General features: G+C 49.9%; 1 long non-coding RNA gene across 3 annotated transcripts in view; it reads left to right on the forward strand.

Annotated features, from left to right (window-relative positions):
* Positions 1–24451, forward strand: part of LOC102013495 — a 167425-nt gene that overhangs the window by 100009 nt on the left and 42965 nt on the right. For 2 of the 3 annotated variants that reach the window (XR_001236948.1, XR_263404.2), the window contains exons 2-4: positions 11698–13586; positions 17028–17138; positions 18178–18337. This is a non-coding gene — a long non-coding RNA (uncharacterized LOC102013495). The remainder of the gene's footprint in view (positions 1–11697; positions 13587–17027; positions 17139–18177; positions 18338–24451) is intronic. The other variant, XR_263403.2, reaches the window with a different exon arrangement.

Genomic DNA, 24451 nt, shown 5'->3' on the forward strand with positions numbered 1-24451 from the left:
TGAGGATTTCTAGATGAGGTCATCCTGGATTTAGGGCTCACTGTAACTACAATTTTTGACACAATATGAGAAAGGAGAGAGAAATTAGACCCAGGTAGGGAAGATGACCAGTTGAAGATGAAGGTAGAACTAGAGATGATAGAGCCCTAAACCAAGGACTGCCCAGATCCTCAGAAGCAGAAAGATCAGGAAGGGACCTTCTTTATGGACCCAGAAACATTGCAACCTGGAAAACACCTTGATTTTGGACTTCTGACCTGCAGAACTGTGAAGATAAATTTCTGTTATTTCAAGCCAGCAGTGTATGCTACTTTGCTGCAGCAGCCCCAGGAAACCAATTCCCTGTGTGTCCTCTTTGCAGATTTAAAGCTTTAAATGTATTGAAGGTCCTGACAAGTCCCACTGAAGGGGTGGAAGTACTTAACTCAAGTGTCTGAGACTGAGATCCTCTCAGAAAGTGGAGCCTAATTGTGTGCAGGTGATTCACTTTGGAGATGCAGTCCCAGTGAAATTGCTGTGGGCAACCATGTCTTTCTTTTCTGCAGATCCGCTGAAGCTCCATGTAGAACACACTTCAGAACTGTCTGCCTGAGACAGAAGAGGGAAGAATCTATCTGCTTGAGTTCATTGCCCATCAGTCAGGAATAGCTGTGGGTGTTATCTCCTGGAATCCTAAGTGTGGATGTGCACAAGAGTGGCTGGGAGGCTTGCTGGGCAGAAGCAGAGAGCTCCAGAGCACAGGCAAGTGACTGGAGAGTGTAGAGGGAGGTGGGCACTGCCAGAAGTTGGTTTCTTTTGAAACAGCTGGAGCCAAGAGGCCAGCGGAGATATGCACTGGGTGGTGGCCATCACACCAGGGTTGCCCCTTCCTTGTGAAACCTGTAAGTTTTTCTTGCTAGTGTACACTGAAATCCTGAAGAGTGTTCATCAACAGAATATTTCCCTGGCCCCTCAAGGAAACTACATGAAACTGCAAACAGGAACTTCATTTGTGGCCTCTGGAATATCTCCTTTCACTCACTGGTTCACTCAGGAATTAGCTAATTTAGCAAAACTTCTCATAGTTTGTGTGGGCCAAGTTCCAGAGCGGTGCTACAGGATGGAGGGAAACAGGACTTTTCTTCATCCTTGTCCTAGAGAGGCTCATGATCTGGGGCAGAGCTCAGGAATAGTTTTCCTGCCAAGGACTAGACAGTATTTCTGGCACTGTGGTTCCTAATCTTCGTCAGTGGTGTAACCTGCAGGCAGCCTTGGACAGAATGTAAGTGAATGAGCATAACTGCTTTCCAATAAAATTTTACTTACTAAATTAGGGACAGGACTTCAAGCCATAGTTTGCTGAACTATGATATATGAGCCAGGTTTTGATGGAAGAGTTGGAATTTGCCAGTTGGAACAATAAGAGAAAGGCATTCTGGACAGGTAGCTGCACCTGAGAAAGCCACCTATATGCAGGATTCTGGAGAATGAGGCTTTTCATAAATTGTGGAATAAGGAAAATTGAATGTTGCAAGAAGAAAATAACATTCACAATTAACAAAACCCAAGGCAAGATTCTCCAGGAAATACTTCAGGTGAGAAAAGTAGTGGACAGTTTTAAAAGCAGATTGGGGGAGGTGGAGAAGACAGCCTCTTCTTACTGTGTTGGGACGCTCCCCCAGGCCTGGGCCCTGGAACCTTCAAATGGGCATGAAGAGCTGGTGCAGAGTGCAGAAACTGTCCATTGGAAAGCAAGGTGCAGCCCACCCCACAGACCATGGTGCCTGCACCAGGAAAAGGCAAGGTGTCAGCATCTGAAGGCCCTTGACTGGCACATCTTGTTTTCGTGGGTTTTGAATTGAGAATCTCATTTGATTACAAGATCCTACTCTCTGAAGAACAAGAAGGAGTGTTTGGAGGGTGTTCGGGTAAAACAAAGGATCTTATTTTCCTCTGCTCACATATCACGATCAACACTGACTCGAGAGGTGTTGGGGGTGGGTCTCTTACACGTTAAGCAAGCAATCAAGCAAGCAATTGGTACTGCAGTAGCACATTCCACGTGAGTGTCCTCAGACCCAAGTCAGTCCTGATGCTACTTACCTGCAGACAGTGTCTGACTCCACAGTCAGGCTCAGTTCCTAAGACTTCTTCCCTCTAGCTCAGACACCAGCCACAAGCTCCAGGGCATTTACCTGTGCTTCCGACAGACCATGCTTCCCCCAATCCCATCTTTACAGTCCACAATCCCATCCAATAGACTCACATACCTCAAGGAAACACTTATGTTTTCTAGTTCATTACAAAGAATATATTCCAAAGCATATAGGTGAAGAGATGGATGGAGTAAGGTAGATTGGAAGGCTTGTGGAGTTTCTGTGCCCTCTCTGGGAACATCTTCCTCCGTAAACCTTCTTGTGTTTGACTACCAGGAAGCTTGCTGAGCTTTATCCTTCCAGGTTTCTATGGAGACTTTATTCATAAGTACAATTGTAAAAAGGCAGGGTGGGAAACCCAGCAAGGCCTGTCCACCATTCTGCTTGGTCTCTCCATGCAGCCGTCTTCCTTTCAGGGTGTGGGAGAGCACCCCTCTGAAATAAGGTCTTAGGACCCACTATGGCTTAAAGGTAGGTCAGAGAATTTATTTATGACTAGCAAGATAGAAAACTGGGATAAGAATAGTTTCTGTGACTTGTCTTGGGGAAGAGGAATTCTAGATTCCAGGGCTTGACTTGGGGAGGGAGTGATGAACCAGGAATCACGGATGAAGCTCTCTCTCTCTCTCTCTCTCTCTCTATCTCTGTATATTTGTGTGTATGTATATATATATATATATATATATATATATATATATATATATATATACACACACACACACACACATCTTAATAGTTCAGAGGGTGAGATTAGTGAAAAGGAAAGGTCAGTGTCAGTTGTCACAGCAGTGCCTACCACTAAACCTCTGTGGCATGTACCTGTGAGTGTATCTTTTTGCCCATGCATCAGTGGATCAACTGATGGTTCTGCTGATGTAGGCCTGGTTTAGCAAGCCTCACTCATGCAGGTGTGATCAAATGCAGGTTGGCCAGGTGGCTTCTATGGCCTTCAGTGTCTGAGGCTGTGGCTGGGCCTATCAGACCAACTTGGCTCTGTTCCATGTGTTTTCTCCTCTAGCAACTTGGCCAGGCTTGTTCTCCTGTGAAGGCAGAGGGGCCAGAGAGTGGATGTGTGGCCATGGAAGGGGAGCAACCTCTTCCATTTCATTCTGCTAGGCAGGACTTCTTCATGGGACTTGCTGCATGGTCCCTAGATCGGAGGCCTAGATGCAGCAAAGGGTGAAGGATTAGGGCCATTTTGCAATCAGTCTCCCCCAGGTGGATTTCCCAGCATGGAGCAGCAACTAAGGAAGAGCATGCTTCCTGGATAAGAATCTTAGACAGAACCTTCTCTGTACATTGTTCTCTCCTTCCTGCCAGGCACAGTTTTGGCAGCCTGGCTCACTGTCAGCTTCCTCCAACCATGATGCCTTTGAGGAATCTTCTGGAAAGGTGATGCTAGCAGGAGGTCAGTTCCATTTCCTTATTCTTTCTCCAGCTCCTCTCATGGGGCCCAATCACTGGAAGCTTTTTTAGTGCTATAGCTTCCCATCTGGGCTACCACTAGTTTTACCCACAAACCATCTAGGATGTTCCACCATATATGGAGCACTTTGTCTATGCTGGGCACTCTGGGTGTTCTGTGTACATTACTTCATTCAGTCCCCACAGCAGCCTGTGAGCTCCTCTTCATCCTTTTACTCAAGCTGGTAAAGTAATGGAGCAAGTAAGTGGCTAGTAAGTGGCCGGGCCAGGACTTAGAACCAGACTGGTTTGACCATTGACACTGCCGAATTCCTTACCTCCACCCCAGAGATGGAAAGACTAGACCTTTTTAGTCCAGTGACAAACTCCTGCTTCTCCAGCCTGGGAAGGCTTTAGCAGATGAATGTTGAAGTTTTTTTTTTTTGTTTTAATTTTTTCCCTTCAAGTTTCCATCTGTTCATGCAGCAACTGAATTTATGCACGTTCAGGCACCATCTGTGACCACAACCCCACTTCCAAATCCGAAGCATTTTTCCTTTTTGTACTTGACATGCATGATGGCATGATGGTCCAGAATAAATCACTTCTTCTGGATTGCCAAAGTTCCACGGGCCTCTACAGGAATTTTTCTGAGGGAGGGGGAAGGAGGAAAGGATTTTGCTAAACTGGAATTTTGTTTTTCAGATGTGGGCCATTTCTTCTGGCTGACATTTCAGTGGGCTTCCATCTGCTAGCTGTGTTTCTTGCTGTCTCTTTGTTGTCTCAATTGAGAGCAGGCCGTGCATGCCACTAGGCTTCTGCATGAACGTGTGTGTGTGCGTGCGCGCTCGTGCATGTGCGCATGTGCATGCATCCCTGTGAGCCCAACTTCATAACTTTGAAAGCTCTTCTCACTGCTTTTACCTGCAAGGCCCTCAGAACTGTGGTCATCCAACTTGGCACTTGGAGACAGTTGACCTGGCTTGAAAGATGGAAGAAGTGATGGCTCTGTGGTTTTGCAACTTTCAGGCTTTTTTTAAAAACAGGGTTCAGAGAGGCCAGGAGTGAGGCCTTGATCTCCAGGCGCCCCCAAATCATTTGTATTTTACAGTCTGAAAGCTGAATTTAAGAATCTGTTTCTGTCTCCACCCCTTTCCCGAACTTAATAGTTTTCTGACTATACTATGGTCAAGTTAAAATTCAAATTGTGTTTTGCTCTTTTCTTGTCATTTCTTTTCACTAACCTTCCAAGGGGAATGTGTGTCTTCAGTGTGATATTCGTGGTTGGTCTCTCTAGTCCCTGAGGGTGGATTGTCAGGTCCTACCTTGATGCTTGTGGGTGTACTACACTTCCTTCTTCTCCCCATCTTTCCAGTCCCTACCTTGCCTTGTCCAAGAGGCTGCCCCTGCTCACGTCTCTGTCCATGAAAGCAGATACGCTGGCATTCTCTGAGAGTCAGGCTGAGGTGACAGGAGGCCCTTTCCATGTCTTCCCCATGCGTGTCTCCTCTTGTGCACCATTTCAAAATGATTTGGGGGCACCTGTAGCCGCCCAGGGTGGCTACAACTTGCTGTATTCAGAGGGCACCCTGGATAGAGACCTATATACATGGATTTGGTAAATTCTCCTTTTCTCAGCAGGGGGAGCATTTGTTTGTGGGGAAGCTTCCATGGTGTGACCTTCACTGGCGAGGTGGGGCTGTGTGATAACTTCCTGAGAGGGTATGGAGAATTGGATGCCACAGTCTGCACAATGAGTTCAATCAGCACCTGCTGGTCCCAGACCTGCACTTGTTCTTTGCATTGTTTCCTGGATTGGGGACTAACAAGCGAGGACAGAATACAAATAGGCAGACAGGTGGCGAAAGTTCAGCATCAAGACCTGTACAAGGTGTCAGCACTGGAGGGCACTGAGTACTTCCTGGGGACAGATCACTCTGGTTCTCAAAATGCTCTGTAGGGAGCAGCCAAACATCCCTATGACCTGTTTTTAGAGATGAAGAAATTTAGGCTCAGAAAGGTGAGGTGACTTGCCTTAAACCACCTGGTCACCAAATTCTACTCAGACATGTCTTCCAAATCTGCCCTTTCATCCCACGTACTCTGGAGGAGGCTTTTCCATGAACCCATCTGCTACTGTCCGAGTTGTGCCTCCCACTCAGATTTATACCTTGAAATCCTAACCCCCGAGCTAATGATTTCAAAAGATGGGGCCCTTGAGAAGTGAGCAGATCATGGGGGAGGAATTGCATGAATAGGATGCCATGTCCCTTAAACAAGAAGTTCAAGACTGAGTCCTTCTCTTCGTGCTGTGATTGGTTAGGGTGAGAATCTTCTAGCACCCTGACCTTGTATTTCTCCAGTCTCCAGAACTATGAGAAGTAAAGTTTTGTTGTTTATAAGCCACCCAGGATGTGCTACCTTGTTCTAATAGCCTGCATTGAAGTAAGGCACCATCTGAATGCACCCGCTTCCCTGGCCTGTCTCTGAGTCATCCATGGTGTTCGCTCTCCTCACATGTGGAAGCAGGGCACAGTGTCTAAAGGACCAACCTTGAAACCAGAAAGACTGAGTTTGAAGGGTTCCTATCTATGTGACTCTGGAAAGCGGCAGTGTTTTCTGTCTGGGATATTTCTATCTCATCCTGTCCTTCAAGAGCCTGTCAGTGGTCACTTGTAGGGAGCCTTCCAGTTCCCCTGGCATTCCATCTTACATGCTCCATGGGTCCCCGCAGGACTGTCCTGTCTACCTGCAGGCTGGCTTCTTTGCCATGGGTGTTCCTCAGGTTGGAGGCTGTGACTAGGACCTCAGAAGGGCCCAAAGAACTAACAGCTGCAAACATTGGACCAATGGACCAGTCATAATCTTAAAGCAGCAAGAGCCTCCCAAAGTCCACCCTTTTGCCTACAGTGTTGTCTGCAGAGTCCAGCACCATTTCACTGCCCCTCAGCACAGAGGCCCACCAGCCTTCTGGATAGGCAGCCCTTCCTGCAGCAGTGAGCCCATGAGCATCTGGATATACCAATCTGCCACCAGCCTGTAAGGGGGACAGCTCAGAGAGGAAGGTCAAGACATGCATTTTCTTTTAATTAGAAACTAACGAGCCATGGCCCCCCAGCTGGTCAGTGTTGTCAGGGTCATGTCCTGTCAGCTGGAGGCTCAGCCCCTGCTGTCTGTGGCAGGGCTTCTGGGGAGATGGGCCATGGCTGCTGAGTGCCCATCCAGCTTCTGCTCTGTGATGGTCCATGTGCCAGGTCCCCAGCAGAGCCATTTGGTGGGGCCATGGCAGCCTGAGTGGGAAGAACATGGCTGAGTTCGTGGGATAGCAGAGCCTACCTTTCTTTCCCCTGCCTATTTCTGCCTTCTTCTTGGGAAGAGAGATTTGGGGCCCTCTTCCTCCAGGTCTCTATGTAGCTGGACCTTTGTGATGAGGTACTGATGGTCCTCAGTGCTTTGGGAAGATTGCAGCATCCAAAGTACTGTGACCATATGCCCATCCTTTCTGAACCAAGGCAGTGGTGACAGTTGCTGGGGACTTTTACCACCTATTGAACAAATGGAGGAGAATGGCCTTCCTTCAGCTCAAGGCCAGACGCTTATCTCTGCATCTGCAGGGACCTGCCTCTTTAGGAGTCAGCATGCCCACAGCCTCTGCTCTGGCTTGTGTCTAGCCTCATGAGGTCATAGGGTTTTTTCAGAGGTGGCTGAATCTAGAATGTGTGATTGATTCTTAGTGCGATGCTTTGGGTGTCAGGTATTTTGTCTCAGCAACAAGAAAAGTAAGGCAGTCTCTGAGCTGAGACACAGGTGGTGTCCTGGTCTACCTTTCCTTGGATGTGTTGTTTCCCTCTCTTGGTCTTAATTTTCTCATTCACAAAGTGGAACAATAACAAAAACACCTAAGTTCTTGTGAAAAAAAAAAACCCTCAGAAAACCATTATGCAAAATGAGGACACGCTTTCTAAGCTGTGCTGCACTGTTCTGGCAGAGGTGGTCAGTTGTAACCTAGCATGGAGAAACCAAGATTGTGCCACCATTACAAAGGAGCAGAGGTGAAGTAATAGTAATGGTTCTTCCTGGTGGGACTGGATATTGTAGTGAGGGGAGGACAAAAGGCCCAGCAAATGAACCCTGACGCATTTAATCAGGTCACTGAACAGTGAAGTGTGGCTTTTGGGGCCAGAAGAATGCCACTTGGGCATTTCAATCCCACTTCAGAGAAGTGGGGCCAGAGTGTGGTGAGGAACAGTGAGGGGGCTCTCTGTAGGTGCTACAGAAGCAGGTTTTCCTGATTCCTCCTGGTGGATGCCACCTGGGTCCTCATGGGCTGGGGATGGATGGTGGCAATTTCTGGACGTTGCCAGGCAGTGAGGTGGGTTCCTGATCTGCTGTGCCATTGGCTGATGGGGATGTGAAAAGGGCCTCTGTGCAGGGCCCTGAATCTCTTCTCCACTTTGCCATCCCCTCATGGTCCCTAGCTAGGGAGCCCTAATGGCCACAGAATCCTACGACAACGGAACCCTTGCACATTGCTCCTAAAAGGGCCCCATGAGAACTGAGCCCAAATCTCTCGAGGTTATGGAAAGGCAGGAGTCAAATGCCAAGAGGTCTGGCTGTCAGGTCCAGAGACCTTGAGCTTGTCTCTGCCTCTTATTGCCCCTCAGTGTCCCCTAGAGGAGGAGGAGGAGAGATTGGGGCAGACAGTTACTAAGAGCCTTGTTATCTGTGACATGTTTATGTTCATAAAAAAGAGCCATTTAAAAATAAAAGAGGAAAGAAGCCTACTAAAGTCTGGTCCCTCATCATTTTCCAAGTTTTCTGTGTATTTTTTCATCAAAAGACAAAATGTGATTAGACCATATGTTGGACTAATTGTTCTCTAAACAGAACTTAAACATTTGAATATGCTTGCAAGAGCAAGGCAAAGCGAGGGAAGCAGTGGGAGTAGGAGGGGGCAGATTCTTCTCCAGGGGGGTGCTGCAGGGGGGCAGCCGCCAGCCCTCCGAGCCCTGGGAACTGCCTGGGCAGCAGGGGGGCTAGCATAGGGTGTGCTTTCCCTGGCCTAGATTGGGGTGACCCATGGTTCTAGCTTCATTCATTCACTCTGCAGATATGAATGGAGAGCTCAGCCCAAGCCTGGCCTAGAACTGGGTGTTGAGGATCCAAGGATCATGAGAACAGCGGAGGTCCCTGCCCCACAGAGCCCACAAGCCCCCTGGATAGACAGACAAGACACTGGGGAGTTGCAGCTGAGTGATATGTGTTGGGGTTGGCAGGGACACAGCACGGCTGGGGAAACCAGGTGAAGGTCAGAGGAGTCTAACACCCAAGCAGAGCCTAGGAGGGGAGCAGAGCCAGGCCGAGAGGAGCAGCAAGCATTTCTGGAAGAGAGGGCAGCTTGTGTGAGCGCCAAAGCAGGAGGCGGGCGGCTCATGGGGACCTGTGGGAGGTCAGGCATGCAAGAGCTGAGAGAGCACCTGGGAGAGAGGAAGTGATATGGGGCTGGGGCCTGGCAGAGTCTGGCACCCATGGCCAAGGTGGGCAGCTCTGACTTGGCCCTGTGTGTGGTGAGGAGGGGCTGAGGAGTGAAGTGCAGGGGCACGACATGGCACCTCTGGGCTTCAGTCCCCCGATGGGATGTCAGGCTGGCTGAGGATGTGCTCCCTGCTGCCCCTCATGTCAGTCTCCCCCTCCCCCAGGGGGGTGCCTACTGGCTGCCTCAGGCCAGGGCATGCTCCAGATCTTCTTGGTGCAGAAGTGGATACCAGTCTGTGGCAGGAGCTGGCAGGTGCTCCTGGGAGTGACCTGGCCCCTGATGACCCAGCTGTAGTACAAAGTCCACACTTCTGGGTAGAGATGGGGAGCTGGAGGTACGGAGAGTGGCAAGGGGTACAAACTGTTATTATTCAGGAAAGCAGCACCACAAGCAATCAGAACTTATGCACACTGGCCCCTGGCTTGCTGTGTCCACCCATTTCCCAGCACTGGATGGTGAACACCTCTTTTGCAGCCTGGCTCCTGTCAGCAGTTGTGATGGAGGGTGCTGCTCCCAGTTCAAGATGAGAAAAGACTCTCATCCAGGGAGAGTCTGGTATTGCAAGCTCTGCCCTGTTGGAGGCAGAGATGGGAGTCAGTATACAGTGTGGTCCTCCGGGGATGGTGGATGGGATACCACAAGCCGCGGAGGAAAGGCCTCCAGATGAGGTTGGTGAGTGTAAGATCCTGGGGAAGAAGTGACAGCACAGCCCAAGCAGGGTGGCTTGGAGACAAAAGCCCCATCTGCCATGCTGGGATGCCCCAACCGCCCCCTTCCGTTAAGGCGGCCCACCGCCCTGTGGCGGCTGAGATGAAGGAGGGCCGACAGATGCACTCAAATATGGTTTGGTTCAGAGAATGAGCTTAATTAGGCATTTAAGCCCGTAGTTGTGAGTCCAAAGCTTTCTCTCTTGTTGGTGTGTGATCCAGGAATGTTGCTGAGGATCGTTTACAGAGGAATGTTCAGATAGTTGGAAGTTGTAAAGCAGATGGTCCTATTGTTAAATCTGACCTTTCTCCCCCACCTCCTGGGTAGGTGCAGCAGGTGCATTTGCAGGCTGTTCCTCCACGCGGAGTGGCAGATCCTCGGCTAAGCTGGCCCCGGGGGACAATCCAGGCCTCAGGCCATGCTCTGGGCCTCCTAGACAGTCAGACCAGAGGGGCATTACTTCTGTGTGACCTGGTGTCTGGGTCCCTGGCCAAGCAGCTGTGCTCCTCTTAGCAATCTGCACACCTCAGGCCCCAGCGTCTGCACTCTGCTCCCTTCACAGGCTGCAGCCTGTGTCCCAGGTCCATCTCCTGGCCACTGCTCAGGACCGGAAGGAGGACCATATGTGGCTTGTTGTCCCCCAAGAGCTGGGGCTCACAGTAGAGCTTTTAGTCCTGGGCTGGGGTGGGAGGAAGACCCCTGGCCCATGTTGGAGAGGCTTCCTGGGGACCCTGCCTGAGTGGCTTCCTCACCCACACATCTGATGCTCCGGTTTCAGAACCCATTTCCTCCCCTGCCTGTTCCTATGTTACCCCCTCTCTGTCTCTCTTTCCAGCCTCTCCTCTGCCTCCATCCCCATCCCTCATGGTGTCCGTTGTGCACATTCCCTCTGTCTTCTTCCCCTCCCCCTCCTCTATGCCCCCAGCAGGCCCTCTCACTCCACTCCAGGCAACAGGGGTGTGCCCAGGGCTTGACCCTCCATGCACACTTCTGCTCCCAGCCCTGGATTACCTGTCCCGTCCCTGTGAACCTGTAGTTCCATTTCTCTCTTCCTGTTACCCATCCAATGCTGACCCCAGTACTTTCCCACACAAAGATAGATCCCTCACAAAGAAGAGCTTGGGTCCCCCTGTCAAGCAATACCCGCTTCTCATAAAATCACAACCCCCGCAGGCCCCAGGAGGCTGAGAGGCCTCCACAGGCCCCAGAATTAAAGGCTGCAGAAGCCCGAGCAGAGGCGTCCTGAGGGAGGCTCTGGGATCCAGCCGAGGGCCCTCACCAAGGGGAGCTCCCTGACTGAGCCACACTGCTCAGGGGATGCAAATCACTAACAACATGCCGTGCTCACTGCCATCTGTGCGCTGCAGTTCTGAAGAGGCAGCTTGGTGCCCACTCAGGCCTCCTCCTCCCTCGGAGATTGAACCCAACACCTCTGAGTTGTGCTACAATCCCTGCCCTTCTACAATTTTTTATTTTGAGAAAGGGTCTTGCTAGATCCCTAAGTTGCTGGGCTGGGGTCAATCCTCCTGTTCAGCCTCCCAGGGTGCTAGAATTTCAGTCATGAGCTACCATGTGCTGGAAGGCAGAGCCTGGGGGTACTTGGGCTGCCACTTGGGCTGCCTCTTGGGCTCCTTGGGGCCTTTGCCTGGGGCCTGCACTGAACCCTCTTGAGCTTCCTCTGTGCGTGGGGTCTTCACACTGATGGAGGGACACTCCTGAGTGACTTTCATCCCTTCGAAGAGAGCACCTCCCTGTGAGGTGCCTCCCAGGGTCTCTTGCAGCAAGGTATGGGCAACACTGAGAGCCCTGGCAGCTCCCAGGGGAGCCCCACAGATGTGTCCTCCAACCTAAGAAGATCTCTCTGCTGTCTTGTAGCACAGTGGCAGACCAATGGGAGATGTGTTTTATTTACAGATGTTCCAAGATGCACGCTGAGTGAAATGCTGCCATGGATGCGGCTGAGCCCTGCCAAGTTCCTGCTGAAAAATGGCCTCCACTTCAGGAAAGGAAAGGGAAACTGAGGCGCGTGACTGGCTTGGACTGAAGTCTCCCCAGCCTTTGCCTCAGGTCAAAGAGGCAGCGCAAGTACCCCCAGGCTCTATCTTTCAGCATGAGGCAGTTCACACTTTGCTATGCCACCTGGTGTCCCATAGAACCTGCAGCGGAAGTGTGGATATTTAGCTTCCTGTCTGCTCCTGGGAATGGTGGGGTCTGGGAGGCGAGGTTGCCCCTTACCTACCAGTGCTGCCTTCATTCCCCTATACAGGGGCTGAAGCTCTGAGAGGGCCAGGGGAGGCCTGCAGGTTTAGGGAGCTGGGTTGGAGAGCAGGGGGCCTGATGGCTGTTGTGCTGGGGAGCACCCTCATTTTCTGGAGTTTGGCTGAGGAGTAGCTGGGGATACAGGGAAGTTCTGAGAACCAACAGGCAGGGATCCAGCTGCTCCTTCTATAAGTGCAGTCAGTGCTCCCTCAGGTGTCACTGGGCTTTTGAGGGGCTTCCAAGGGGCCAGGGCATGGGCAGAGAAGGCTTGCAGGACATAATGACTCAGTTGGTCTGTCCTGACACCCAAAGCTGAGGACTATGCTGAGGGGCAGATGCCTACTGGTAGCAGCCATGGGCTGTTCTGTGGTTGCCCAGTGTGGGCCTTGTGGAAGTTTCTGTGCTGCCCCAATCTCCTCCTGCCTCTAGAGAAGCTGACAGTCACAGAAGAAGTGAAATCCTTCATTTTGCACAGTCCCTGGCACACAGGAAGTCCCCACTCAATATTCTCGCTGACAATTTCCATGGGGCACAGAGGCAGCTGTGACGGGGGAGACAGAACTCTCATTTGGATACTGAGGTCAGCTCTGGCCCATATCTGCCGTTAGCAGAAGACAGGGACAAAGGCTAACTAGAGCTTGGGAGACATAGGGAGCTATGTAAAGGACTTCCTGATGAGTGGCTTCTCAGAAAGCTCTTCTTTGGAGCTCTTTGAAGGCAAAAGTGATGAAGGTAGAAAGGCAAAATGACCACGGTGTCCCCACTACACCAAGCACTCTGCCTACTGTAGGCCAGCACCACTTTGGGGGTAGCTGGCTGAGGCAGGAGGAAGTGTGAGGAAGGCAGGCTCCTACTGGCCCAGCTGTGACCCATGCGTCAGAGGCTGGCTGGACTCGCAGGTAGATGAGGCTTTGGGGATCTCTGGATCAGAAAGGGAGAAGACAGGAAGGGCTGACAAACTGGGAGATCTCAGGACAGCATCTTCTACAACCCAGGAGAGCTGAGTCAGCCTGTGAGGACAGGTGCCCAGCCAACGGGAATCTGCATTCTGGCCACGCAGCCCTTAGACACTCTGTCTTAGGATTCTTGATTTAATCAATTTTGTCATGCGGGATGGGAGGGATAATAGAAGGAGAATCTGTTAACACTGGGCCTGGCAGGAGGCTTGGAAGGCTCTTTGAGACTTGGACACACTGTGACGTAGCTGAAGCCCCTAAGGACACAGCCAGCACACGGAGGGGTAAGGTGTGCAGCCAGTGGCCACGGTGCAGCACGGTCCCTTCGTTCCACTCTGCTGTCTCCCACTGTGGGAGCTCAGTGGACGTGGGGCTTCCCCCATGGAGAATCTGGAACCCAGACAGGTTGAGTGACGTGTTCAAGGTCACACAGCCTGCTCAGACTAAAGGCAGAGGAGAGATCTCAGCTTAAAGAGCTGCGCCCTTCCTCCCTCCTTTCCAGGGCTCTGTGTGTCTGTGTGAGAAGAACATGAATCACCAGGAGACTCAGAAAGAGCAGCACCCTGCCTCCTGCTTCTGTCTCCCAATGTGAGAAGCACGTTTCTCCACCTACTCTCTGTCATCCCCAGAGACCGGGCTTGGTGTGTGGGAGGTGTGAGCTCGTGGACTCCGTTGGTGGTCTGGTTTTGCTGTTATTGTCTCCTGCTGGTGACAGCAGGCTGGGCCAGCAGACATGGATTTCTGCCCAACCCTGTGTCCAGAAGCCAGGCTGACTGCCAGGGCTGGTTGTAAGGGCAGTGTTGCTGCCATAGAGCAGCCCTGGGAGGCCCTGCTGGGGTGTGTCTCTTGTTCTCCTGCTGCCCTTGTGCCAACTGGAGCTCCCTTAGGCGGTGATGGTGTGACTCGTTTTATCCCAGGGCTGAGCACTCAGCCTGCTGCAGACCCTGTCTCCGCCATGCCCACATCTGCTCCGTGCTATCCTTTCTTCCTTCTTTCTTGTGGAGCATCCTTGGATGTGCAGAGGACCTGTCTTGGAGTCAGTGCCCTCAGGAACCAGGGTCAGCCCAGAGTGGGACCATGTGTCATCCTCAGCCTGCTCATTCAAAGAGGGACAGCCTAAGACCTGTGCTGTCCCATCTTCCTGACATCCTCAGTAGCAACCTGCTCACTGTTACTCTCCGTCTGGCTGGTTCCCCTGCCTGCCTGGATACTTCCCGGCATCACCTTCCACACAACAGCCTTGCATCCCCATCCTTCCCCTGGGTCTGGGCTGGGGCAGCTGGCTGGCTGCTGAGAGGTTTATGCTGGACTCCATGGGCCAGGATCCTGAAGCAACCCCTGTTCTCTGGGGCTTCTGGGGCTGATGAAGGCTGTGCCTTCCCCTAAAGGCTTGACCCTCCTCAGCCACAGAGCTCCTCTTTTAGTCAGGGCATGAGCTGAAGACAGTCCAGGTCCAGGACACACACAGACACACAGACACACACACACACACACACACACACACACATTAGCGGAAGTCCTCTCAGCCATTTCCTGCAGCTGTGGCATTTGACTTTCACCAGCCCTTCTATTCTACCCATGCTTTCTGAGGGTTCTAGGAACCCAGAGTGCTTTGGAGAAGAGCAAAAGAACCATTTTTCTAAAACGAGCCCTCCTCAAGAAGTGACCATTGACAGTGAGCCTTGTGTCCCTTGACCAGGGAGAATTCCAAGGGGTGAGTCATATCCCTATTGGCGTGTGACATACCGGGCATGTCACTGTTTTGACTGATGGGCTGCAATCTAATAAAGAAGCTGTACCTCAGGCCTGGGGATCAATAGTCAAGGAAAAGCAATTCTTAAAAACAAAACAGTAATTGCAGATGCACTTTCAATTAGATCAACAGAGAAGATGTCAATAGCCCTGCCTAGAGGAAGAAGGATTGTATGCCTTAGGGTCTTCCAGCAAGAGCTCTTCTGAGGGAGGAAACCCTGCCCCATGTTCTTGGGACAAATTTGGAAAATAGCCACAAGCCCTGGGGAACTAAAGAAGGCAAACCTCAGTTTCCTGAATACAGAATAATCATTGTCATCCTCAAAGAACAAAATCCTGAAATGAGCTGCTCTGTGCACATCTAGTCTCTCCATCTCCTCTCCCTCCCTCCTTTCTTTCCCCTTTCCTTTGTGTCATTTCACCTTCTGTCTTCTTGCCTCCCTGCATTTCTTCTTTCCCTTCTCTTGAAGAAAGAAGAACAAAAGGACCATAACAATAAGTCCTGGGCGGGTTGGGGTCTTGGTGTGGAGTTTGGTCTGGGAGGGGGGTTGGGTCTTCCTTCTGAAGGGTCCTGGGGGGTCGTCAGTGCTTCATCTCACCAGAGGCTTGGCTGAATGTGCAGGGATCCCTGTGCAGTGGAGATGCTGGCATTTAGGGAGATTGTACCCTGGGGAGTTCCGGGACGCAAATCTTGAGAAGCAGCTTTAGAGGCGTTTCTGCTCTCTGGGGCTCTCTGGGATGGCTTCCAGACAGGAGGGAGGACACGCCAAGGGGTCTGCAGTCTCCCAGCCTCTAGCTTCACAGGAGCGTGAGGTCAGCTAGACCACTTTCCAGGGCCTGGTGCTAGGACCAGTAGCACCCAGGGGAGCATGGGCAGATGATGACATGGGGTTTGGAGGAGAAGGGAGGCTCTCTCCAATGGAGGCCTAGGTGAAGTGCACAGGCCTCTGGAGCCCGCTTCTATTTCTCCTGTTCTCCTAGGCCCTGCTATCTCCCTTGCCCAGGTCCATGTTTGCCAGGCGAGGCATGGCCATAAATCTCACATCGTTTCCCTTTAGGACAGCGGAGTCCCCAATCTGCACCCTGCAGTGGTGGTCCAGCCAGCCTCATGTTTCTGCAAAGCTAGGGGCTAGTCGACTTCAGACCCCACAGCCATGTCTCCTTCACTCATGGCTGGAGGTCTTACTCTATGAGTGTCCTGTTCAAGATTTTATTTCCAGAGCCCAACACAATACCTGGCATGCAGGAGGCGCTCTGAAGACAGTGCAGAACAGGAGACCAGGCAGATGGACTCTTTCCAGGTTCTTTTAGGAGATGTGAAACATTGTTTCCTGAAGACCTCCATCTCCCTCTTCTAAGAGAGATTTTCCCCCAGGCAAAAGTGCAATCTCAGAGGAATGGCCCTGAGATCTTCTTGGGATACACATTATATATATCTCCTGTAGGGAGGGGGGTCAGCAGGCAGTGTAGATCTTCCTGAGCCTGTCAGAGAAAGCAGTGCATAATTAAATATCATTAAATGGACTCACCCACATCCAACTTCATTACCACAAGCGCCTGTTGAACTTGAGTAATTGCTGGGGCTTGGCAGGAAGACGCAGTCCCAAGGGAGAGGCTCTGTGAGAAAGGGGTACTGAGGGGCCTGGTGTTCTGGCCTGGCCAGGTTGGCCCACACGTGCCCTCCTTGCAGATAGCAGGAGGCATGGAGTGCCGCTGGCACTGGCCTGCACAAGTGCTCTGACCCTGGAGCCTGCAACCAGTGAGGTGTCCTGTGACAGGGCAGAGGGGCTTAGGCACAGTTTGCATTTAGGCCTCCTTGGTCTCTCAGCCCTCACCCTTGCAGGGTTGGCATGGCCTCTGGACAGGACATGGCTGAGGGGTCTGCAGTCTACTAGCCCTTAGCTTTACAGGAACATGAGGTTAGCTAGACCACCATTGCAGGGTGCAGATAGTGCACTCCGCTGTCCTGAGGGGAGGGGCTGGCCCCTGCACCACTGCGCAAGGCCAGGACCAGGCAGGTAGGGGTAGGAGTAAAGCAGGAGGAGGCCATTCAGCAGAGAGGCCTCACATTAAGTTGCAGAGAGCACACTGCTGTTTGATAGGGCATGCATGGGAATCTGGAATTAAACTCATGAATATCTCCCTCACTGAGGCCTCCAATTCCATGCTTGAGATTCAACCCTGGGGTTAAACAAGTGCTTGTTCAGGTTTCTCTTAAAATGCAGATTTGCCAGGGTGTATGTAGAATGCCTGATGGTGTCTTATCTTTCCCTCCAGAATGTGTCCTCTAAGCTGATGCTGGCTTTTCATCTCTGCACCAGCGTGGTCCATGCCTGGCTGCTCCAGGATGTTTGTTGAATGAATGAATGATTGGCACATTCTGGGCAGGTGAGACTGGTTTCCTAGGGTTGAGAAGGCAAGAGGGTGCTGAGAGCAGATTCTGTCTTCACCATGCTCCTTTGGGCCCTGTGGAATGGGAGAAAAATCATGTTGAAAGAAAAAATTGCTCTATATGTGGTATATTCTTCAACTTCCCTGTGGTTTTAGACCATTCCATCCCTTCCTCATTTCTAGGAGATTGTCCAGACCAGAGGAGCACTGGTTTGCTCCAGGGAGGGTATGTACTTGTGCAGAGAGTTGAGCTCACAGCAGATACAAGGCGCTTTGCAAGAGCGTCAGGGTAAAATGCTGATAATCAGAAGCAAAGAAATAAGTTGACAAGAAGATGCATAAAAATTGTGATTACAATTTTAGTGGCCAGACTATGAGAAGGAGAGAGACAGAATTAGAGCGACAAAGGGTACCTGCTCTGGCCTTACTTCCCATCTACCCACCAACGGGCTCACCGCAGAACTGCTCCACTGTCCCTGGGGAGGAGAGAGGAGGAAGGGCCAGATGCAGGGTCTCAGGGTCCTTTCTGATGCCTTTTCTTGCCAGTCCTGACTCCTCTGTCTGTCCTGGTCAGTCTCCTCCCTGTAGACCCTCCCATTTCAACAGAACCTTCCCTGGGTGTGAGAAAGTGGTTTGCTAATGGTCCTTACCAGCTTTAGATCAATGCCACCCCTGCCAGTTTGGTGCCTGCTGTGTTTAGGCTCCTGAGCTCAGAGTCCTGCTGGCACTTGCCTATTTCCTGCACCCACGCAGCTGGAAATCAATGAGTTTTTCTGTGAAATCCTATAGATAGGTAGAGAGACTGATTCTGTGTGAGTCTGTGTTCTTATGCTTGTGATTTTGTCTGCATCCTTGTGTGACCTCACGCTTCTCTGTGCGTGTGCCCTCACTCTAAGTCCCCATGCACACATGCCTGCAAATGCCTGTTTTTGTATATGCCTCTGTGTGTGCCTGCATGTGCTTATGCCCAAGTGTGTTTCTGTGAGTTTAAGTGTATGTGCTTCCTAAACACTGAGAACACCAGCTTTCTCCTCAGGAAGTTATCTCTTCCCTCCCACTTTGCAAACTCATCTTTTCCCCACCAACTTGCTGTAAGACGGAAGTCCATGTTCTGTCTCGTGGGAGGCTGACGCTGCCTGAAGGAGCAAGTCTCATCAGTTGTGATACGAGCTGCAGTGCCAGAGCTGGGAGCGAAGGTAAGAAGCATTCTGCTTTCTTGATTTCAGACCCAAATCAACCTCTCATTCTGCTTAACCTTTCTGATCCCTTTTCCCGCTCCGCTGTAAAATGGGATTCTGCTGGTTGTGACATCAGATTTACGGGCTGATTAGCTGAGGTGGTAATGTCAAGGGCCAGCACGGCGACAGGCACAAGGCAGAGCTCTTGGCAACTTCAGCTGCAGCACACTGACTGTGTGTCCTCATAGTGGCGCTGAGAAGGAGCACATCTTGAGTGCGTTTTCGACTTGCATCTGGGGTCAGAGACAAAAGTGAGAACAGTCCCAGGTTGTGGAGAACTCAGTCTGCCTGGGAGAACATGCCATACACCTTTATGATTGATATTAATAGTACCTAATGATCACAATTAGTAATGATAGCAACTACAACCACAACAGCTAACAGTCCTCTCTGTCTGTCAGTCTGAATTATTTGCAACACTGTGATCCATTATTTCCTGTCGCTCTGGTAACCAGCCCCTGAGTTGGGTTGTTATCACTCCATTTTATAAATGAGGAGCTGGAGCTGTATGTCTGCCTATATGATTACATCACTTATAAGACGAAATCAAGAGAGAGCGTGTGACATGGTGGGAAAACAGTCAGGAGCTTCAGGGTAGTATTTGTGAACACCAGCAGGTCGTTTTCATGAACTCTTTCCAGGTGATGCTGTATTTTTCTGCCTAGGTCAGTGGCGGTGAACCTAGGACATGTGTGTTATTCATTTTTCTTTTAAGACAAAAGATGTTAATGTATGAGTTGTGTTTTTTCTAGACTAAAATCTCAATATTCAGGTCAATTGCCATGTTGGCGCTTTGAGGTCAATAAGTGCTCTTAGGGCTGCCGTTTGGGCCTCTGTCTCTCAGAGTTTTGCCATCACTGGCCTAGGTGTTTTCCGGTCTCTGCAGCACCTCTCAGTGCACCCTTTCTTTGCCCAGGAGGTGGGGCTGCCCCAGCCCACCAGGCGGACCTGAGCTCCAGGGAGAGGGCCGTGGTAACACTCTTGTGCAGCAGTGGTCTCCATTAATCCGGTTCAGCTGCTTGCTAGACAGGGTGGCTCCCGGACCACTGGGGAAGCCCATTATGGCTGGAGATGCCATTCATTCATCACTGCTCTTCCCTCCTAGACCCAGATTAGCGACATTGCCTCTGACAGCTCCAAACATGCTCATGTCATTACTGCCAAGCCCAGGAGTGCCCCTAGAGCTAAAGACCTGCTGGTGCTTTGATTATAAGCACCCGATCTTCAGAGGGTATATAATGCTGCCATTTGAAATCACATTGGGCTGAAACTTAGAGAGAGAGAGACGGGGGTTGGTGGGGGGTGGGAGAGCTTGTCAGCTTGGTTGTATTTGGAAATAAAGATTGGAATACAGTTTCTGATTTGTCCCAAGCCTTTCCCAGGAGCTTTGAGTAGGCTGAGGGGCCAGGCCCAAGGTGGAATCAGGGTGCCTGGGAGAAGGGCCCCAGAGCTTCCGTGAAGGGGACACCTATGGAATCTACTTCACACGTGGGCTGCCCAGGACTTCTGGGGATTCACAGCTGGGTCATGTTCTGAAGTGGGCCAATGCCCACTCCACTCAAGGGATGTGGTAAAGCCTTCCCCCTTCTCTAGGGAAGGGTGTTGTTTTTGAATTCAGATGCTGCTGGAGCCGGCCAGTTGGAGCTTTGTAATTAGACCAGGAATGCTGTGTTTGTGTCCTGCTCTGGTGGGACAGTTTGTGGCTTGTGTTTCCCCTTTTCTTTGTTTCCCCTTTTTCTTTCTTATAATCGAAGCACCACTGGAACTCTTGCTTTCATTTTTCTTTAGCCACGTGCTTATGTTTTTCTCTTGCTTGTCTGTTCCTGTCCGTTTGCCTGTCTGCAGATTTCCCTGTATCCATCTGATTACTTTCTCCTCCCATCTCTGCCTTGAGCCCATCCCCCTTCTCTCATTTCCTATCTCTCCCTTTCTCACTGTCTTCTATTTGCTTTATTCATTTAACAAACACTCACATGGCCCTTACTGTGTCCTGGGCATGGCTCTATGTACTTCCCAAATATTAACTCGTGTCAGCCTCAAAAATCTTCAGAAAGCAGAAGACTGTGGTTATCTTTATTTTGCACTGAGGAAACTAAGGTGATGAAAGGCAAGTGGCTACTGAAGGCCACACAGGAAATAAGTGGCCACAATAGAGCTTAAAAATCTCTGTGTCTTCCAGAAAAAACAAACAAACAAACCAAAAACCAAAGTTAACACCTATTCATAGCATTGCAATTCACGATAGCTAAGTTCTGGAAACAGCCTAGGTGCTCATCACCAAGGGAATGGATAAAGAAATGTGGTGTGTATGCACAATGGAATATTACTCAGCCAAAAAGAAGAATGGGATCAGGTCATTTACAGGAAAATGGATGGACCATAATGTCAAATGAAGTAAGTCAGACAAAGAGGTTTAAATGTCCCATAGTTTCTCTTATAGGAGAAATCCAAAATATAAATAAAGGGTAAAATAAAGAAGAGACAGTAGAACACAGGAAGGTAGGCTTTTTGGAAATAGAAAAGAGGATCAGGAGAAGACAGGAAGGAAGAGGATAGGAGAGGGAGTGAAGGGATCAAAAGTGACGAAGATTTGATCCCCTAAATGAATGTAACTGTTATGTGTTGCAAACATACACTGATTAAAAAAAAAAATGAAAAAAGTTTAATGTCTGTCCACCTGAACTCAAGACCTCAATCTTTCTTTGTGCTGGTGCCTGGCATGGGGCCTTTGTGGTCCTCCCAGCCTGCCCTGTGCATACTATTCTGAGAGATCCTTTGCCTACCAGGTTAGGCTTGAGCTTCAGCAGCAGGATCCAAAGTGCTCACTTTGCCATGTGCAAAGTTTAGGGACCTCAGGGGCCAGGGGCTGGTAGCAAGTTGGAAAGAGAGGATCACTGCCTCTCTTTCTTGATGACTTCCAGTAAATGTATGGGAAAGCTCTGGACAAGCAGCATCCTGCCTACCCTCCTGTGTGAACTGTCCCAAGCCCCACCCAATGGGGGCATGCAGAGCCCCTTCCATCCTCTTCTTCCAGCAAGACTTAACCCTCAACATGTCATATTACTGACTCTGAAAAGTCTTTTGTAAACTTCTAGACTGACAGGGCAGCCCTGCTTGGGCTCAGCAGAATGCCTCATCTGCTTTAGTGACAGAGGTAGGAACTCAGAATCTCATTTAAAGATGAAAATCTAAGACCTAGGGAAGGACATTAATCAATTTGTTTAAAGTTATTCCACTAAACAGTGTGAGATCTCATTCAATCCAGGCCTATTGGCTCCAAATCTATATGTGTTTCAGCCACACATGAAAGGTTTCCATGACATGAGATAATAGTAGATTAGTTGCAATAATAAATATGTCTCAAATCCCAGAGGTTTAACATGTAGGCTTGATTACGAGTCCTGAAAGAGACTAATGTAGGCATAACTGGTCAAGTGGCTTTCTTTGGTGGCTTGTCTCCAAGTGGTGACTCAGAGACCCATGCTCCTTTCATGTCGTGGCTTTGGCATTGCCATGAACTTCCGATCACTCTGCTAGATTGCTCATGTCTACCCAGACATGAGGAAAGAGTGGAAGGTGCTGTGGGAGATTTTCATGTGTTAGACCTAGAAATACAGCCCATCACCCTACCACCCTCCATTGGCCATATTTTAGACACTACATACAAAGGGAACTGGGAAATTCTATCTAGTTTTGTATGTAATAGTTTGGTGCATAACTAGCTAGTAACTTCCACACACACTTCAGTGAGTATCTTCCATTTCATCTCCCATGACTTCTTCTTGGCCAAGACTGTGTTATTTTTTCATAATTTTTTAATTCCCTCCCTACTTGTGTAATGGCCTACTATAGGCAGAGCATACTTCCCTGTTCACTGACTTTGGCCTTGGCTATATGACTTGCTATAAAAATAGGATTTGAGCAGCTATAAAGCACATCATAGTTAGCCTGAAGACATCAGAGTGGCCTCTTCCACTTCTGCCTTGCACTTTGAGAAGAGTATTCTCTTAGTAGCTGCTTCTCCTTCAGCCTGAGTCCTGGAAGGAGAGAAATGTGGATGACTTGACCTTGATGAAATCTAATACAGAGGTGCTTCAGCCAACCAGCAAATCTCTGAACAAGAAACAGCTGTTTGTTGTTGTAGCTGCTACTGGTTCAGAGCTGCTTGTTACACAGCATTTTGGTAGCACTAGCTGACCTAGACAACCTACTGCCACAATAGAATAATGGCCACACAGCTTCAGTATATGCTGCTCTCTTGCATCTCCATGTTGACATCTGCTGTTGCTCCTCATTAAATCCTTTCTTTATGACTTCTTCAGAGACAGACCACAGGTGGACTCTTTCATAATACTCCCAGGTCCTGGGTGCTCAGAAGAGGCAGAGACTGTTGTTTACATCTTGTCCATATTTTGTTTTGGTGATCCCACATTTCTTTTTTTGTCTTTCTTTTTTTTTTTTTTTCCAGTACCAGGAATCAAACTCATGATGTCGCTCTTGCCAGGCAGGCACTGTGCCGCTGAGCTAAATCCCCAGCCCCAACCCCACATTTCTGTACTTGCTAGAGAGTGGTGCTTTGGAAGGCAGGAGCCACATTAATTTCCTCTTTCCTCCACCCACTACCTCTGTGCCGTACATGCAGTAGATGATCAGACAATGTTTGCTAAGCTGGATTGATTTGAATGTCTGTCTCCTTCTAATGGGAGGCCCATAAGGGCACATCAAGTGCTGGCAGGCATCCCTAGCAGTGCTGGGCTCCATGCTTAGTGCTTAGATGATAGATATGTCATTGCCCATGAGGATGAGAATCTGGGCTGCCTCCAGCAATCTTGGCTGGAGGCCTGGGCTCAGCACAAATGTGATTGCTCTCACTTCCCCAGCTCTTGGCATCCAGAGCTCATGTCAGGAAGGAATGATGTGCTTCATACATCTTGGCCCAGACATACCTGTGGAAGCCAGAAGGTTGCATTACAGTCACACCCATTGCCCACACAGTCCTGTTGCTGTGGTTCTCAGAGCACAAGCCACAGCTCAGGTACTGATCCTGCACCCGAGAGAAGTCCTTTTTTGCAACAAGATGCTTCAGCGGAGGTGTTTGTGGACTTAGTGAGTGACATCTCTGGGCTCAGTCATGCTTTCCCCAAAGAAACCGTGAATCCCAAACAAGGCTTGTATAGTCTTGGCTATCCTGGCCCCACCAGACTTTATCAGCTAGTGATTGCGGATGTATGGATGTGCCTGAGCCATGTGGACCAGAGCTGGGCCACTGTACTGGCAAATCACGAGGTCACGGGGCAGCAGTGCAGTTAAACTTTGTCTCTCAGTAGCCTACTCATGCTGATTCTGAGATACTGGAAGGACTTTTGTTTTCAGTGTACAAAGAGATGTGTGACTCAAACTTCATTGCATGGGAGATTCTGTTTGTATTAATTTTTGCTTGCTGCATCACACTTGATCCCAAAATGAATGGCTTTAAAACAACTTTCAACATTTATTATCCATGGAGTTTCTGAGTCAAGCATCTCTGGCTTAGGAATTTGGTATAGCTTGGTCAGGTGGTTCCGGATGATGGTGTCTCTGGTACTGAGGCTGAGCATGAACTTCAAGGTGGTATTGGGTGTTTGTGGGAGGCCTCTGTTCTTCCTCTCATGGCTCCAACCCCACAGGCTGCTTGACTCTTCTCTTGACCCTGGCAGCTGGTGTCTCTCAGATCAAGTAGTCTGAGAGAAAGGAAGAGGCAGAGGGAGAGGAGAGGGAGGAAAAGAGGGAGAGGAAGAGGGAGGAGGAGGGGGAGAGGGAGATCCAGGCAGAAGCTAGCTTTTCTGTGTCCAGGAATCCTTGGAAACTGTAAAGCAATACTTTTGCCATAGTCTGTTTGTTAGAGGTGTCATTAAGTACAACCTACATTTGTATGGCTTATATTTGGGGAGGAGGGTTAAGCCTTTTGAAGGAATGAAAGCCAAAGTATTTCAAAACCACTTAAAGAGGAAAACTACTATATAGAGGAAAAACCACTATATAGAGGAAACAAAAAAAGCTTTCAAAGTCTGTGTGTATCCACCCCCACCTTTT

The sequence above is a fragment of the Chinchilla lanigera genome, unplaced genomic scaffold, assembly GCF_000276665.1.
Source record: "Chinchilla lanigera isolate Chin_1 unplaced genomic scaffold, ChiLan1.0 scaffold00067, whole genome shotgun sequence".
In the NCBI taxonomy this organism is placed as follows: Eukaryota; Metazoa; Chordata; class Mammalia; order Rodentia; family Chinchillidae; genus Chinchilla; species Chinchilla lanigera.